This window comes from Lycium barbarum, chromosome 5 (assembly GCF_019175385.1).
Source record: "Lycium barbarum isolate Lr01 chromosome 5, ASM1917538v2, whole genome shotgun sequence".
Taxonomy (NCBI): Eukaryota; Viridiplantae; Streptophyta; class Magnoliopsida; order Solanales; family Solanaceae; genus Lycium; species Lycium barbarum.
The window spans coordinates 19,048,576-19,064,472 of NC_083341.1; positions in this window are offsets into that span (position 1 = coordinate 19,048,576).

Consider the following 15,897-nt stretch of genomic DNA (forward strand, 5'->3'; position numbering starts at 1 on the left):
TTGATTATGGGGTGACGACCCTTCTTGATTTCGGATCTTGCCCATCTTGACTTTGGATTTGCATTTCATCTTGATGATGGACTTCTGTCCATTCTCGAGTATGAGTGGAAAGCCACTTTCAACATGGCTCATGATTCTCTTAATTATTGGGTGATGATCCTTCTTAATATGGGCTTCGGTCCTTCTTGATAGGGGCGTCAGTCCTTCTTGATATTCGATAGTGCTTGATGTGATGGAATGACGTATGTGTTGGGCGAAATTAACTAACTGAATGACGTTTCGTGAATTAGCTTCGAAATCTTTCTTGACACTTGGTATTTGAAGCTTCGAAATCTTTCTTGACACTTGGTATTTGAAGCTTCGAAGGCTTTCTTGACACTTGGTATTTGAAATATTAATATCTTGAACTATCTTATGGTTTGGTTATTCTCTTGAAATGTCGTACACTGATTAAGTACTTGGTTATAACTCGGATGAACTTATGTCTTGAACTTACTTCTTGCACGTATATTTGATTCATAACTCACTATTAAGTTAACCAAATGGTGGAATTTCTTGGATTTTCTTTGAAAAGCTTCTTGATATGAGAGATTTTGAATATTGATATCTTGAACTATTTTAATATATGATATTTATTCTCTTGAAAGGATTGTACCTTCATTTAGTTCTTGTTTGATATTTCATTCTCTTGAAACTATGGTACCATCGTTAAGTGCTTGATGATGATTTTGATATGCTCATTCCTAGAATTTATTATTGTACTCCTTACATAGCCTACTTCTCATTTTGATATGAAATGTTAGTTAAGTTTATGTGCCACTAAGCTTTATGCTTAGCGATAGTTTGTTACTATCGTAGGTGTTGTTCCGAGGAAGACTTAAGGATGGCCAATTGAGGTAGATTATTTGGAAGCTTAGATGAAGATCACATTTGCATGAGCATGTTCATTTTGCATACTTTTGGGGACTTGTACGTGATCCATGTGACACACTTAGGTATGCATTTTTGAAACTTGTTTACATGGGCCTCTTTCCACTACTAAATTATTGTGAATATCATATCAAATAAATTTCTTCTGAACGTTGAGATATGAAATTTGCTTTTGTTTCGTAAGTGGCGTCCTCCCAAAAGGGGGTGCTATAGTAAGTGTCCTGTGATTTGCTCCATTATTTGAGTTCGTCGGAGTTCTGTGGTTTGTATTGCCGCTACTACAGAAACGTTCTTCTGTTATATCCTGAGAGGAAGTAACCCAGATCCTTTGGCAACAGTGAGGGGGTTATAATTCCTTAAGGACACACAAACAACTTGTGGGCTCGGAATATTTTTCTACTTCTTCTACATTCTGTTTCATTATTTTTTGTTTCTGGTTTTGGTTAATAAATAGAAACTGGTATACTAATTATTGTTTTACATTACGGACGATAACAGAATCTAGCTTTCATCAGCCCTTTCAGTTGATATGAGCCAACATTAGATCATGACAATTACTTTATTTTCTTGCAGACTTAGTATCTTATTTCCGAGTTGTGACTCGCATTTTAGACTAGTTGCTTCATGACTTGGTCATTTTTGAATTGTATGGGCATACTTATGCTTTCTGTTGACTTTAATACTTTTACATATTGAAACAGTACTAGTTATGAATATTTCCTCTTTTTCGTTCTTCAATTAATTCGTATAACTTAGAAATGTTATTACCGATCTACTGTAACGTGATAGCAAGCGTACGCACTAATATGTTTAAACATCCTTCATAACATGAAAATAATTCATCTTCATGTAGCTGTTGATATCTTAATAAGTATTTTAACCCAATGAAACTACTAAACTATTCTAGGTATTTTATTTCACCATCAATAATATGGACTATTATATGACGTCAAATGAATATCTCAGACATGAATGAAGAATTTCTGAACACATTTTTTGCAGCATAAAAACTGAAACTTTTGAGCACAACAATTTCAAGAATCCCATGCCAATCTCAATCTGAACCAATCAACACACTAAAAATTGAATCTTTTTGGAACCCATTACACCAAACAAGATTTCAAACAACCCCACCCCTTATCTTTAACTAAAACGTAACCAAAATAAACACCACCCCACCCCATTAAGTGTAGAAATCTGCTCTTTTAAAGAACATAGCAGCAACAACTGCTTTGCTTTCATCAAGTGTGGCATCTTTGGAGTAGCAATTTTCAGCAAAGAAACAACGTTAGTTGGCCCAATGTGGCACCAGTATCTTAAAGTCATATGTTGCAGCAACCAGCAACCAAGTAGCAATACTAGTTTAACTAAAAAAAAATATGCCTATGATGCAACATCATCTAGAAGTCTCAAAGTGTGGTATCTCAAAGGCAGTGGCAACTTTAATTTGCCCCAATTATAGTAGACTCATGCCAATACATCAACAAATAGCAGTGGCCATCCTTCTTAGTTTAAGTGCAGCAACCACTGGATCAAAATACAACAATAGCAAACCAATCATAGCACCAGCCTTAACTTCCCAAATGCAGCCAACAGGTAGCCCAAAAAAAAAAAGGACGTCACAAGATAGAAAACAACCCTCAAAATACAGTAACAACTTAAGCCAAAATGAGTGGCTCAGCAGCAATAAAACAGCTCAAAGGACAACAGTCCCGTACAGTAGTAGGGATATCAGAACATGCAGTAGCACTTTAACTCAAGAGTGCAGCATCTGCCTGGCTGAAAGTGGATCAGATGCAACACTTATTTACCTTGGCAATGATGCATCAGACTACAACAGCTAGCTCAAATTCAGCCATATGTTTTACCTAAAGTAAAGCAGCAATGACCTCTCATAATGATAACCACAAACTAAGAAGCAGCAAAATATATCTTGAAAAGAAACATCATCAGATTCTCAGAGAAAATAGCAACAAACAGTAGCCTCAACTCAAAGGTGCATTGGCATTTATATGCCTTATCTGTTTCTCAGAGAACCATGGCAGCAGCAATTGCCTCAAGGGATACAAAGATCATTTGAGTTTTGAGATATCCCCTCAGGTCATGCAAAGAAGAAAAAGGGTGAAGAAGAGTATCAAGAATTCCATATCTTTTAACAACCTAATCAGCTTAAAAGAATACTAAGTAGCCAATCACTGGAAATAATTATCAGAGAGTCAAAACAACCTCAACACTTTTCAAAAATAAAGTAAACCTAAAGACTGACCCTGAACATCAAACTACAGCATCAAACTTGAAAGACAAAAGAAGAAAGCAAAGGGTTTCACGTCAATTACATTTATCATGACAAGGGTGCTTATTTACTACTTATCTAACCAACAACTTTACAGTAATCAGTGATACTTAACAGACTCCTTGGATAAGAGGGAAAAAGACGAAAGAATCATGCATACTGACAATCAGCAGTTTGATCCAACTTAATTCATGAAAATGACATTTTCACTGGTTTCAATTAGAGATTATCAAGGCACGCATAGTAGTCGAATTTTATGCATATTGAGTGCAGACTTGTAATTTTAAAGAGGACATGATGATACTTGAGTTATTTTGACACAATTCAGGCAAAAGACAATTTCAGAGGGTCAGACAAGGCATGCTTCAAAGTATTAGAGAAAAGACAAGCTTCAGGCTACTTTACAGTCTTATATGCAGATTCTAGGACATTATTTCCCAACACACCAATCATACAGACATCCTGTAGACTTGCTAGGGCTATAAAAGATCCTATAGAGCTGTAACTTCAACAAAAGGGAACCCAATATGTACATGCTAGGACTGCCAAAGGTATCCAAATACATTTCATAGGGTATTTAGACTAATTGAAGTATAAAAAATACCTTAACTCCTAGCATAGCCAAACTGACCAGGGTAATAAGAACTAACAATCAACATCAAATATACAGCCCTGACCATAACATTTCAATCACAACTGAAATGGACAACTACAAGATAAAGTCCTAACCAAATTGTTTTTCACAAAAAACTGAGCATATACGCAAAATACCATGATTGTTTTATCTTAATCTTACATTAGACTAAAACCTCCTTTGACTAAAACAATTTAAGATGAAGAGAGACAATCACCCAATTTAGCCAAAGCAAATACTATCATATGATCATAAAGATATGCACAGGTTTTCTATATCTTACTTCATTAAACAACTTGACCAAGGCTCAACACAAATAAGCACAACTCAGCACACGACTCTAAATATGCATACCACTGTGCAGAACATAACCTTTTAGAAACAAAATACCCATCTCATTTTAGATTAAATTGTTAAATAAGATAACACACACATAAGTCACAATCATGAATTAATACTAATGATATGGAACTAATAAGGATAATAAACCAGTTACTAATCTCTAAATGAAAGCAATCGGTAAAAAACATAACTACACTCTAAACTATTAAGCTAACTAATCTGTAAGCAAGTAACAAGTTTAGGCTACAAATGCTGAAAAATCACATGCTGCAGATTAAACTAATTAACATATAATTAAGCAAGCAAAAATCTAGACTAAACAAATAACAAACGTAAACACATAAAGATGCTAAAAATAACAGGAATGAAAGAGATTTTCCCGTTTTGCCGAACAGCGACGGGGGCGACGAAAAAGAAAAAGAAATGATTCCCAAACTCGACATGTCATGGTTAGGCTTGGATCCTTCTATCATTATCACGTTACACATAATATGCTTGTTGGTCGTTGGGTTATGAAACCCGTCGATAATTTGGTAGGTTTCCTAATTGTGGAGTCGATACCTAGGACCGACCCACCTAAGGTTTATGCATGCATGACCTAATAGAATTGGTGGCATAGCTCTATCCTAAGTTTTCTAAGATTTGGCTTACTAGACACAAGGTTCCCGAGCGGACTACTCGAGTGAGAAGGCTACGCGGTCACCGGAAATTCGGACACCCCGCGCATATGCCAACTCTCCTAAATTTTGGGATTTTTGAAAAAAAATTGCGGGTGCGCAAAACACACCTCGCGTGTACGTGTGATAGTGTGAGTTTCCAGAAACGGAGGAAGTATGAACAGAATGCCAATTTAAGTAAAGCGGTAACACAAAATTATAACAAATTCACATAAAAGGAATAGTTAAGCAAACAAAATATCACATAACATTTTTTGAAAGCAAATCACATAAGAAGAACAAATAACTTAATTAACCTAAGTTCGCTATGGTTAAGAACCTAAAGTCCCCAGCGGAGTCGCCAAGCTGTTATACCCCATTTTAAACGGGTCAAAGTAGAGAACAACATATTGGTGATTCCTAATTATTTAACTTAAGGAATCGCCACCTAATTAAATTTAAAGGTGAATTAGAACACCTAATTATTAACTAAGGTAAAACTAAACAAAACATCTGTTAATGGTATGCTTAACTAATGTGATTCTAGGTAAGGTTTCTTAATTATCCTAAAGGGAAGGGGTTAAGCATCCTTTAAGATCTGTTAACTACGATTAACGGGCCAAACTTAGGTTAATTAATTCTAAGGTCTAAAATTTAAGAAAATAGCTTTGATAAAGTCCCGAATTAAGACTCCGTTTGCTCCGATGTGTACATGTAAAAGAAAGGGAAATAAGATTAGTGACAAACGATTCAAGTTTCTGGGACTTTAAAAGCAATCAAACACAGCTTGACATATTAACATTCATAAAAATAAAAATAAAAAGAGGAAACTAATAAACATTCATTACAGTGACCAAAACAGATTCATAGCTTGCTATTCTCTTTGTCCATTAATTGGTTCAACTGACTTTAAAGCCTATTGTTACACATGTTCGTAAAAGAAAAAGAAAAAAGCTGATTTTGACACATACTCCATACAAATGAAAGTGACAAAATAGACAGGAAAGTGAATGTAAGACACATAACACTTTATGCTTGATTATTCAAGTTTAGGATAGCACTTAGCTGAGGTTTGCACTCTTAACTAAGGATTGGAAATTAAACAAACTGAATTTTAGGAATTAGAGGCAACTAAAAATGAATCTGCATAATATGCCAGCCATTCAGCAGCCCCGAACTAAACCTACTCAAACCAAATAGGAGAAACAAGACAACATCCATATTACCTAAAAGGGGGTAGGAGATGGACAAACATATTTGAGTACTCTTGAAACTTTAAACTAAGAACATCATTTCCAAATTTCAAACAAGGACTTTTCGACTCATATTTGTCAAATAACCTTAAAAGAGATAAACTATTTAAAGCATTTATATTCTTATATTGATTTAAAGAGAAAGATAGGCTCGAAGAATGAAAGAAGAAAGCATTGCTCAACTTAAGGAAGTAAATTAGTTTGTAAAATCCAGATAGCTAAATCCTAAATGAAAGGTAAACTTCATTACAATTATGAAGTCAGAAAACACATATTCTACAAATAAGATTCAGATAGTCAAAGTTCAACCCAACGGTGAATGTGTGGGAATATCACTAACACTTAGTCCATGAAGAAAATATTTATTTAAACTAGTTAAAGCTAACATGGCCAAATTTTATACTCGTAAACTAAAGCTTTAAGCATCTGAATCCCAGGAACTTAAGTAAAGAAAACTGAGATGTAAACACAACCCAACGACCCAGAACTAATCTAACTAATCCACAATCACAGAACTATATAAAAACATAAAGAAAAGGGAATAGCATTAGAATTGAAATAGGGAAGATCATTACTTATCCAACTCCAACAACATTAAAAAAACTAAGCTAATTTTATGAGAAATCGAAAAGACACAGAACTTAAAAAAATGAAAATAAACTCTGACGAGGAAGAAAATTACACTAAAGGAACACAAACCAGCAATCTAAACAGACCAAATTAGAACCAACTAAACTAAACTAATCTAACTACATAAATTTACATAGAACAGAACTGAAGCGAAAGGAGAAGGAGGATTACCGACCTTTTTGGGGTGCAGCGAACAGGGTGCGGGGTCTTAAATCTACGCTCGAACACTAACAACTTCGATCTTGAATATGCTCAGATTCGAAGCGATGGCAGAGGCAAAAGAGAGATTAGGACAACTTAGTATTTTCGAGTAAAGACTAAGGGGTATTGGAGCTGAGGAAAATTAATACTTTTGGAGGAATAGGGGCGGCCAAAAAAAAAAGCTCCCTCAAGGTTCCAAAAATGCTCATATTTATAGATCCAGATTAGGGTTCTTAGAGTGATGCTTTTGGGCGGGAGTTGAAAGTGAAATTGAAATCAAATTCCCCAGCCTTTGAAATCCGAACGTTAGAGATATCATGTGATGGTCCAGGCATTACCCGAAATGGTGAAACTTGGTCTGAAATTGGAAAGGAGCGTTGGGTAATAGCTGGAGATGGGAAACGAACAAAGCTTCCATCAATGCATTGCCCGAAATGGTGGGGCAAACGACTGAGAAAGTGAAATCTCCGTGAAACGTTGCCAAAAAATGGCTAAAAAACAGCTGGGTTTACGTTGAATTTGCTATATATCAGTGTGGGGCTTTAGGGTTCGTTTGGTTGCTGATGGTTCTTTTGAATAATGAAAAAGGGGTTTGGGATTTAATGCTTTAGTGGGCCGGGTTATAGGGTTGTTGGGCTGGTGGAAAACATTTAGTTGATTTGGGCTCGGATATTTGAGTTGGGCTAGCCGAATTTGAATGGAGGCAGATGGGCCGTTTTTAAAGGATTGAAATAAGTATTGCTTATTGGCCTTTGTTGCATTCTTCCTTTAATTTCTAGGCTTCTAAATTTTTAAAAAAATGAAAAGATGCTTTCTTTAGTTAATTATATATTAACGCGTGCTAAAACATCACTTAATATAAAAATATATTTATTTGCATTCAAAATGGAAAAATCATATGATATCGTAATAGTTGTGCGATAAATTAAAAAAAAAATAAGTAAATGCTATCGTTTAATGGTATAAAATAAATGCGATGCATTTTGCATAAAATGACAAATAGAAATGTTAAAAATGACCATGACGATTATAATATTAAGTGATCACAATATAATATAATAATAGTAAATAATAATAATAATAATAATAATGATAATGATAATAATAATTTGGATAATGAAGAACGACGATATTAATAGAAAGCTAATAATTCTAATAAATAACTACTCTTAAGCTGTCAAAAATATTAGCAGCGCAAATAAATTTTTTGAAAGAAAGGCGGGACAAAATTGGGTGTCAACAGTCCTTTTAAAACTTTTCAGGCCTTGGTTGAGAGACAGACAGGGAAGAAACTAAAATGCATCCGCTCAGACAATGGTGGTGAATACATTGGTCCCTTTGATAATTATTGTAGACAGCGGGCTATTCAGCATCAAAAAACTCCTCCAAAGACTCCTCAGTTAAATCGTTTAGCAAAGAGGATGAACAGAACTCTAGTTGAGAGGGTTAGATGTTTGCTTTCAGATGCTAAGTTGCCAGATTCATTTTGGGCAGAAGCACTTAATACTGCTACTTATGTTATCAATTTATCTCCTACTGTTGCTTTGGATGGTGATGTCCCTGACAGAGTTTGGTTTGGTAAGGTTGTCTCTTATGCTCATCTGAGAGTCTTCGGGTGTAAGGCCTTTGTGCATGTTCCTAAGGATGAGAGGTCAAAGCTGGAAATTAAAACTAGGCAGTGTATCTTCATTGGTTATGGTCAAGACGAATTTGGCTATCGTTTCTCTAATCCAGTTGAGAAGAAACTTATTAGAAGCCGTGATGTTGTGTTCTTTGAAGACCAGACAATTGAAGATTTTGACAAAGCTGAGAAGGTTGATTCTCAGAGCAATAAGAGCTTAGTTGATGTTGACCTAGTTCCTGTGACTATTGCACCTGAAGAAAATCTTCAAAATAATGAAGATCAAGTTAATAATGAAGATAGTGATCATGTTCAGAATGACCAGCATAATGTTGTTGATGGTCCAGTGGAAGATGATGTAGTTGGCCAGCAACCAGTTGCTATTGATGTTCTAGAGAGTTCTCTCAGAAGATCTATTAGAGAGAAAGTACCTTCATCTCGTTATTCTCCCAATGAGTTTGTACTCTTGACTGATGGGGGAGAACCTGAAAGTTTTGATGAAGCCATGGATAGTGAAGAAAAAGAAAGGTGGTTTGATGCTGTTATAACCCGTATTTTGTGCGTTCGGATATTTCGAGATGGTTGTGGTAAATTAAGGGCAAGACCATTTTCAAAAAAAATATTATTTTAATGTGCAAGTTGTTATGAATATTATTTATGAATATTATTGGAATGGAAATATTGAGAAAGGCTAAGGGCGAAAAGGGAAATTCGCAAGATGACTCATGGAGATATAGAGGAAGGCCAGGGGCAAATTTGGAATTTTGAAAAATAAATTCTCATGAATTACAAAACAAGAACAAAAAAAAAGTGGGCTTGTATGAATTGGGCCCAAGTGGTCGGCCAAGTTGGGGCATGGGCCAAGCCCACATGGATAATATATATATATATATATATATATATATATATATATATATATATATATATATATATATATATATATATATATATATGTATATAAATATGACATATTAGTCATATTTTCCCACAAAACTCTAGAACTTTGGAGAAAAGAAAAAAAAAAAAAAAAAGAAGGAGCAAGGTTCGGCCATGGCTAGCCAACCTTGGCCCCATGGAAAACTTAGCAAAAAAATATATTCTTCTAGCAATCCCACCAATTGGAAGGCCCTTATTAACATGGAGTGCTTGTTGGAGCAATTAAATCATCCATTTGAGCAATATACAACCTTAGCCAAGTAAGAAGACAAGTGGAAAAAGGTAAGGTTCAATCCCTTCTTTCATGTGTTATGGATGATTGTGAGTATTGTAGCATGTAGAAAAGGATGAAAATCATGAATTTGGTATGTTGGAATGTTGGTCGTGCATGTATAGTGTTGGCCGTGCATGTGTGGTGTTGTGTAGAAAGAATGGATTAATTTTACTTAGTATTTTGGTTGTTGTTGTAATGTATACAAATAGATGAAAATTCATGAAAATATGTATGTTGTTGTTGTGGCCGAATAAGGGGTTGTTTTGGTAAGTTATGGTGAATTGATTTCATTTGATATTCTAGTTGTTATTAATGTGGATTCTACGATGAAAATGAAAGTTTGGTGGCTTGAAATGAAGTTGTAATCGTTGTAGGATTGTTGAAGAAGTTAATGCGACACTAGCATGAATTTTTTATAATTGTATGAACGGTATTGTAACACGCGGATTTTGATATGGTTTATGAATCTAGAATAAGGAAAATGTGTGGTTGTTGTCCTTATTGAAGTTGGAAGATTTCGGGTTATGTTGTAAGTTAGTTGGGCCGTTTAAAGTATTGTGAGAGTTGCTTGAAGTATTCTTGAATATCGTTCGAATGGTTTTGGATTAATACTTGAATATGTGAGCGATCACATTGGCTTGATTGCATGCGGATGAATTGAATATAACTGTTGGAATAATTGTTGGCATTGTTGTTGCTAAGTTGGCCGAGTTAAATTCTCGGATTTGTTGTTGTATGTTGGCCGAGTTGAATTCTCGGGGATGATGTGTTTACAGGGGAAATGCTGCCGAAATTTCGGCAGATTATAAGTGAAATTATTTGAGAAACGAAGGCAAGTGAGTGACAATGAATCTAATGATTATGTGAATTCTTTTGTATGTAGATTAGCAAGTTTGGACAAATAAGCGTAGCTAGTTGGTCGTGGAACAAGTATGTAAGGCTTACCCTTTCTTTCTTTGGCATGTCCTAGAGCCACATAAGGTATGACATGATATGCACTTTGGGGTAACTCCGCTCTTGGATTCTGAGTTTGTCCCTAAAGAGTTCTGTATGTGTTAATGTCTGAAGTTCTGTTCGATACGTTTTCGAAAGAAAATTGGTATGACTAATGTTTTGATTTTCAAATGATAGTACGTTGATTATCCCATTGAATCTTTGATATACTTTGATATGTACATATGATTCTAAAAGTTGTACTTGATTTGATCTATATGATATCCGAAAGATACTTGATATGATTACGGCCTTGATTTTTCAAAAAAATGACTTCTGAAATGCTCATAGAAGGTTTTGTACTTCAAACGTCCATAACTTTCCGATACCAAATCGGATTGACCCGAAATTTGTTTCTGAGCCTTCAGGAGTCGGTAAGTATGCTTGTCTATCGAGTCTTAATTTGTGTGCATATGGTTTCGCATTATTCTGTTCGTGCAAGTCTCAGTTTGGATTTCACTGAGCCCGGGCCAGGATATGTTCTCGTGCGTACTCCTCTGCATTGTTCACCGCGTCCCTCTCACTTGCGGGCCGGGGCATGTTATATATGATATGATGACATTATGATATGATGACGGGGTGGTGGCCAGGATGGCACATTCACCGCGTCCCGCAAAGGAGGGCCGGGGCACGTTACATGCATATATGATACATGACATTGACATACATGATTTCATTCACCGCGTCCCTCACCAAGGGCCGGGGCACGTTATATGCATACACGATATATGATTCACTGCGTCCCTCACCGAGGGCCGGGGCACGTTATATGTTTACATGATATATGATTTACCGCGTCCCTCACGAGAGGGTCGGGGCACGTTATATGCATATATGATATATGATTCTGTCATGCATGATTTGTGTTTGGAAAGTAAGCATTTTGGCATTCGATACCTTCTGTACTTCTTCTGACATAAGATATCGGCATACATGATTTGTGTCTGGAAAACAAACATTCTGATATTCTGGATCTGCACCATTCTGACATACGACCTTTGTATACTCGATTTGTGATTGGAAAATGAGCGCTTTGGTAATCTGAATAATGTACTCACTCTTGTACTGTTTACTTCGGATATGGTCCTGTTTTCTGTGTTTCATGCTTTACATACTCAGTACATATTCCGTACTGACCCCCTTTCTTCGGGGGCTGCGTTTCATGCCACGCAGGTACACCCAGATAAGTGGAAGAAATTGCAGAAGATGTTCCAGCGAAGTTGGCAAGCTCCGTTTTGTTCCTGGAGTGTTGCCGAGTCAGAGTTTGTATGATATGCTTTCTGGATTGATGTTAGAGACTTTGCAAACAGAGTCGTGGGTATTGGTTGTCAGTTCTGTAAGAGGCTCCATCAGCTGATATGTCATTCTGCATTATGATATAAATTCTACATGATTATGGATTTTTGGTTTGATTTGGGAACAAAGAAGAACATTTTTGAAAGCTTACTATGTATTTCACTTTTATTTGATTTCAGAGTCCGAAGAAATTATGTGTGTAATAAGAGTCTGTGGGTTCGCTCGTCTCCGGATATGGGGTCGGGTGCCCATCACACCCTAGGGATATTAGGGTGTGACAGATGCTATGCAAGATGAGATTAAATCCTTGCATTATAATCATACATTTGATCTGGTTAAGCTTCCCAGAGACAGAAAAGCTTTAAAAAACAGGTGGGTTTTTTAGGGTGAAACATGAAGATGGTAACCCAGTTCCACGATACAAGGATAGATTGGTTGTCAAGGGCTTTAATCAGAAGAAGGGAGTTGATTTTGATGAAATCTTTTCTCCAGTTGTGAAGATGTCATCCATTCGAGTTGTTCTAGGCTTGGCTGCAAGTCTAGATTTAGAGGTTGAGCAAATGGATGTTAAAACTGCTTTTCTTAATGGTGACTTATATGAAGAAATTTATATGGAGCAGCCAGAAGGTTTTGAAGTCAAGGGTAAAGAGAATTATGTTTGCAAATTGAAGAAGAGCTTGTATGGTTTAAAACAAGCTCCCAGGCAGTGATACAGGAAGTTTGGTTGTTTTATGAGTCAACAGGGCTTCAAGAAGACTTCTTCAGATCATTATGTTTTTGTGCAAAAATTCTCTGATGGTGACTTTATCATTCTATTTCTTGTTGTTGATGACATGCTTGTTGTTGGTCAGAATGCTTGTAGAATTCAGAAGTTGAAGCAAGAGTTGAATAAGTCTTTTGCCATGAAAGACTTGGGACCAGCAAGGCAGATTCTTGGCATGCAAATTGTTCGTGACAGAAAGGCCAAGAAGTTGTGGTTATCACAAGAGAAATACATTCAGAAAGTACTTTGCAGGTTCAACATGGATAAAGCTAAAGTTGTCAAAACACCTTTAGCTATGCACTTCAAATTGAGCACGAAACAGTGTCCTTCCAGTGATGGTGAGAAGGAAGATATGAAGAAAGTTCCTCATGCTTCAGCCGTTGGTAGTCCGATGTATGCAATGATTTGTACAAGACCTGATATTACTCATGTCGTTGGTGTTGTCAGCCGTTTTCTTTCTAATCCGGGAAGAGAGCATTGGAATGCTGTGAAGTGGATTATGAGATATCTTTGTGGCACTTCTAGTCTGAGTTTGTGTTTTGGGACAGGAAAGCCTATTCTTTGTGGTTACACTGATTCAGATATGGCCGGTGATGTTGATACTCGTAAGTCTACTTCGGGCTACTTGATTACTTATGCAGGGGGAGCTGTGTCTTGGCAATCTAGGTTGCAAAAATGTGTTGCTCTATCTACTACAGAAGCTGAGCTTATTGCTGCCGTTGAAGCTTGTAAAGAGTTGCTCTGGATGAAGAGATTTATGGAGGAACTTGGCTTTGCTCAAGAGAAGTATGTGCTTTATTGCGACAGTCAAAGTGCTATTCATCTTGGCAAGAACTCTACATTTCATGGTAGGTCGAAACATATTGATGTGAGATACCATTGGATTAGAGATGGGTTGGATTCTAAGTTGCTTGAACTTGAGAAGATTCACACCGATGATAATGGTTCGGATATGTTGACCAAAGCCTTTCCAAGAGCGAAGTTTGAAGAGTGTTGCTTGATCTTCGGGATGGCGGTTTCCTCCACATAGTCGGGAGGGGGAGAATTGTTAGGTTTTGGGGTTTTCCCTTCCTATGTGGAATTGGATTAATAAACCCCAATCCAATTTGGACCAGGCCACTTTTGCCCAAAAATTCCTCTATATATAGGATCAATTTAGGTCTTATTTCTAGAACACAAGAGTGAATTCATAGCAGCCATATAGAGAGAAAAACGTGAGAGAGAAAGCAGATTTTCATCTAGAAATTTTTTACTACAGCAGTCCGCTTTAAATTGTGTTTCCTGATTCGTTAACCGTTGATCGTGCTGAAATTTGAACTGGGGGTTCTCAACATCTGGTTCTTCGATTTCAACGGTGGAGATCGGATTTTGTGGTCTGTAGATCCAGTGTTCGAGTACGAACAGTAGCTCGTTTTTGGGGGTGATTTCTCTCCTTTCTTCACTAGTTTTGGTGCTATCTTTTATGTATTGTTGCTCCGTGCTTGGCTTTGTTGTTGTAGCCATTTGGAGAACATTGTTGTAACTCTTGTTGATTATAGTGGAGCTTTTGTGGGCCGGAGGTCCCATGGATGTTTCCTCTTCACATTGAAGGGGTTTTACCACGTAAATTTAGTGTCTCTTCCATTCGATTTATTTTTGTTTGCTTTGCTATTTTATTATTGGTATAGCTGCTGCCTGGATTTCCATTTGTGCTAGTGTTTATTGTCTTCTCTTGGTTCAAATAGTGTGGGAAGTTTAGACTTGGGTATTTCTTCCGTTGTTACCTCGTCGTACAATTTAGTTATTGCTTGTTTCTTCCCAACAAAACATCGTACCAAGTCAAACACCCTCATATAAATTAGGATGGAGGGTGCATTAATATAAGTTCCATTAAATGCACGTTTTTTTCTCTTAGGATATTAATAAAATTGAATATTTTACGCACTAATGTGTGTGTATAAATACGACTATTGATCAAGAGATAACACCACCACATTCAATTCATTCATCTGTAGCATCACTTACAAATTAATGGCTCCACAAGTGAAATTTGCGTTTTTCTTGATTGTTATCCTTGTTGCAACTACAGGTTCATTACATTGCTTTACCTTCCTTCTTCAGTACTAGCTACTATTTTAATTTGTATACATACATACCTCATACATGTATCAATTAATTTGCGATCGATTTTGACTATGCAGGAAAAGTGCAAGTAGTGGCTAAACGGGATGTGGGTAAGGTAATGAAGTGTGGCAAAACACCATGCGGATCAGACAGTGATTGCGGTAGCAATTTGGTTTGCAATAGTTGTAAGCCTGGTCGGAGCGGTAAGGAAGTGCCCGTTGGTGGGACGAATTGGTATTGCAACAAGTAGTTGGTGATTATTGCAAGTCTGGTTGGGGTAAGGTCTGCGTAGACACTACCCTCTCCAGACCCCACTAGTGGGATTATACTGGGTATGTTGTTGTTGGTTGGAATAAGTATGGTCTCTTTGTCATGCTAGCTAGTGTATCTGTAATCAGTCACCTTCTGTAATGCAACTTTTTTTCTTTTTCCCTCTTTAATCATGAACTAAGCAGCAACAATATAGTTCTTACCAGAGCTTGAGGAATAGGTTGAAGCCTCGATGTATACAGGTTTTGAGTCAGAGCTTGTTATCTAATCTATAGTACTGTATTGGTTTGGTTTTCAACAATGTTTTGTTCTTATGCGATCGTGCTTCATGGTTGATCTCTTAAGTTATTCACCTTATTTCAAATGATAATGCAGTAGTATAGTAAATATGATAACATGCTGTAACATGTTATACACAGAAATATATAACTTAGATACTTTCATCATACTCATGCCAATGAGACGTCAAATTCATCCAGTGAAGAAGTATGTTGGCTCCTTTTTGGTTGCACAAACTGAAGCACCAACCAGTTTACAAGCCTTTAAAAGGGCACATTTTATATTTGGAAATATTTTAACCTTAGACTTCTCATTTTACCCCTAATAAAGCTCCCTCTGATGAGCTGAAAAACCACAAAGCTGTGATATCTTGATATGTTTGCTTGGCCCGGAAAGTCTCCAGCTCTGTTGTAAACACACATA